General features: G+C 32.7%; 1 long non-coding RNA gene across 1 annotated transcript; it reads left to right on the forward strand.

The window, feature by feature from the left end:
* Positions 1–663: 663 nt before the first annotated feature.
* On the forward strand, positions 664–2,546 carry LOC139855672 (uncharacterized). The gene is made up of 3 exons (XR_011761510.1): positions 664–1,859; positions 2,020–2,170; positions 2,297–2,546. It is a non-coding gene; the product is annotated as an uncharacterized lncRNA (long non-coding RNA).
* The last annotated feature ends 1,251 nt before the right edge of the window (positions 2,547–3,797 follow it).

Below are 3,797 nucleotides of genomic sequence, written 5' to 3' on the forward strand. Positions count from 1 at the left end.
ACTGAGGTGAAGAGTATATTAAAGTTACGGAGTAATTAATTACTCCTTATCAGATATTAAAAAAATGTGAAGTTAAATAAAAATTCAATTTTCCATGAGAATGAGTGAATGAGCGAAATGAAGACCTAACTCAACAAATTCTACAAACGAAACCTTAATTCGATGTATGAATTCTATATACAAGATCGAGTTTCTTCAGTCCCTAAGTCGACGACATTCATCAATCCAGCCCTAAATCGGCATATTCGACAAATTAAACCCTAAATTGATCATACATACGTGATTGAAGACCAAACTGGGCGATTTCTATCAATCAAACTCTAATGTTACGATTAGATCACGATCTTCGTGTAATTGAATTGCTAGTTCAACCACTCCTTTGGTCGAGGACTTAATTAGTCTTGTACTCTTATTAATGATGTGACTAGGTTACGACTTTGTAATATGCTTATAAACTATTCTATCTGTAGCTTTTGCCAGTGCAACATTAGTATCAAGAGGTGATTGGACATGCACTCAACGTCCTATACATGAAGCTTCTTTAGCTGAAGTATATCATGTCCAACATTGTTGATTTATACCAAGTGCTTATACTTTGCCAATAAATTTTGTTCATCAGTTTTTTTTTTTTTTTTTTTTTTTTTTTTTTTGAAAAGCTTTGTTCATCAGTTAGCTTTTATATTCTCAATTTGAGTTATTTAAACGATTTTCGGGCGAATAAAATGGTGATTTGATGGACTGGTGACCGTCAAAGGCTCAATAGTCACTACAAAATAATGTTTCATTTTTGACACTTTCAAAATTTTTAACACTTTGAAGTGTCAATAACTTAACATGTTTTTAACACCTATAACAGTCACAAAGTTTTTGACATTGAAAAGCGTCAAAAAAGAAAACCCAATGACACTTACAAGTGTCAAAAAGTTAATAACACTAAAAATTTCTGACACCATATTTTTTGACGTTTCAAAGTTTTTGACACCATATTTTTCCACGCTTTCGACTTATGTTGATATTTTTAAGCGTCAAAAACTCATTTAAAAAGTGTTAAAAACTACAACATTATTTGTAGTGAGTATTGCATCAAGGCCATATTAGATCTTGTTTGCGTTACGAAAGAAAAACTTAAGCCCCAGGTATAGTTTTGACCTACAACCGTTACTTCTTTGACTAAACCTTTCTACAAGTCTTAATTATCTGATTTTACTTGCTAGACATGTTATGTTATTGCTTCCAAAACTTTTTCACCACTCGCTGATGCTTCAAACAGGTTATTCTAGTTTATTTATCTCAATACGGAACACTATATTTGTTTACATCTGCACCTTTGATATTAAGAGTACTTTATAACTCTTAGTCTGAAACTAAAATGATAGGTGGAAAATTTGACCATGTACTTAGAAGTGGGCCAAGTATGGTTTATATCTAATGTATCTATTGGATTAAACAAAAATGTAGTTTAAAAAGTTAATTGGGTCAAATTACTCACCTACCAGGGTTTTTTCTAGGCTTTATCTTTTGGATTTTCAGTATGCTTAACGGTTGGAGTTGCTTATTCTAAATCGTTTGATACTGCACCAAATGGACTTTCTGTGATGGTAATGTATTCCATTCGATATATCTAACGTCGCATGACTAATATCATGATTCTATCCTATTTGAAAACTGTATGTAGGAAGAGTCTATATTCTGAGTTAGTTTTCAAGCTTTTAGTGTTCCCTTGAAATGCATTTTGCCAAATACTCATTGTTATTGGTCCTTTGAAAATCTTAAGTTGCAGTGTGGGCATTTGATCTGATTTAGTGATCTATAGTGCTGGAATTGGTATCCTAGATGGGAATCCATAAGGAAGACTGAAGGTAATGATCAAATCAATTTATCTTCATTTACTTGATTTTCAAAACATAAGAATTTTGTTCAGCATTTTTCCTTGAGTTATTTCTTTACCTTTGATCGTACCAAATTCAACTTTTATTATATGTAAACACTTTTCTTAACATTCTTTATAGTCCATGTCAGGTGAAAATGCTTGTTCTAGGGGAATTACATGGTTGAGATAAGTACTCCTTAGTTGAAAACCTTAAAGCTGTAAAATCGATAAATCGGTATGTGCTTGGGTCAGTGGAACTTGTGCTCGTTCCTTTAAGTCTGAATTTAATTCGGATATGCGGTGAGTGATAAATTGTTTTTCTTTTACCCTTGTTGGAAGCATAGAACGTTAATTTCCTTTGTTTATCTAAATGTATTATATGATAACTATATTATAATTGTAATTAACCCGGACTTTATGTTTCAGGGGATCAAGAGTGGTGGTGAAATGGACTGTAGAAGCTAAAGATCAAGCACTATAGCATACTGGAGCCATTGTCCCCACATTGTATGAGGCATTTTGATTATTGTATGATCATTAACAGAAGACATGATGCTTAAATTCTTGTGATTCATATATTAATATTATTATTACTCTTCTTATTTATAAGTAATGTTGTTAATTGTTGTTTAAGAGGTTATTTGCATGTTCTTTTTTGTTTATTAGAAGACGAAATTTTGTGTTCAATGCTGATTGAGAATATATCTAATTACAAATATTGTTGAATATAAATGTCATACAGGTAGCAAATTTTATCAATTGTAATCATGTTTTGGCAAAAGAGTGACCACTTTTTAACACTAACGATATGTGAGTGACCACTTTTTGGTCACTAACGGTCAATGCGAGTGACCACCTTTTGGTCACTAACGATTTGGTTACTAACGGTCAATGTGAGTGACCACCTTTTGGTCACAAACGGTCAATGTAAGTGACCATTTTTTGGTCACAAACGGTCAATGTATGTGATCACTTTTTGGTCACTAATGGTAAATATTAGTGACCACCTTTTAGTCACAAACTGTTGGGTAATTTTAATAGTCTAGTTATTATTAGAAGTAGTAAGTTTAATATTTATTTTGTATGTTTAGTAATTTGACTTGGCATTAAGTTTGACAGAGTATTCAGTTAAGTGGGGTTTCAACGTGGGTTTGTGACCTATAGTTTAGGCACGTGAGTTAGTGGGTCAATATGTTACATGCACGTTAGTTTAGGTAGTTCTCTTTTGAGATTATAAATAGTAGATTGTAATCAGTTTATTAATGAGAAAGTTGAAGCAATGTAGTCCGTAAATTGTCTTAAGTTTATTTATACTCATTTCATTTAGTATTGAGTATATATTTTCAGTGTATTTTAAGTATGTTTCAAAGTAAGAAGAATGAAAGCAAGATTGAGGAACATGTATGTTCCAACAATTGGTATCAGAGCATGCCGGTTCTGGAGCCTAGCAAGAACGAAGATAGCAAGAAAGAAATTATTGATTGCAATCATATGCAATCAAAGCAAGTAGCAAGCAAGTAGCAAGCAAGTCAGCAAAAACGTAGCAAGCAAGTTAGCAAGCAAGTCAGCAAGAAAGTTAGCAAGCAAGAAGCAAGAAAGTTAGCAAGCAAGTTGAAAAAATAGCAAGAATCAAGTCACAATTTGTGATCAAAAGTATGAAGCAAGGTTGGTCACTATTGGTGATTAAGAAGAAAACCGAAAGAAAGAAAGAAGATCGAAGAAAGTCTAGACGGAAAGAGACCAAAGACCGAAGATCAAAAAAGGTGAACGAGACCGGAAGTTTACCTAAGAAAGAAGAATGGGTGGATTGCAACCTTATGCAATCAAAGAAAGAAAGTCAAGTCCGTTTTCATTGAACGGAGAATGTTATCGAAAGAGAGTCATATTATAATTACGGGGGTGAATGTTGAGTAATTTTAATAGTCTA

This window comes from Rutidosis leptorrhynchoides, chromosome 6, assembly GCF_046630445.1.
Source record: "Rutidosis leptorrhynchoides isolate AG116_Rl617_1_P2 chromosome 6, CSIRO_AGI_Rlap_v1, whole genome shotgun sequence".
NCBI classification, from domain to species: domain Eukaryota; kingdom Viridiplantae; phylum Streptophyta; class Magnoliopsida; order Asterales; family Asteraceae; genus Rutidosis; species Rutidosis leptorrhynchoides.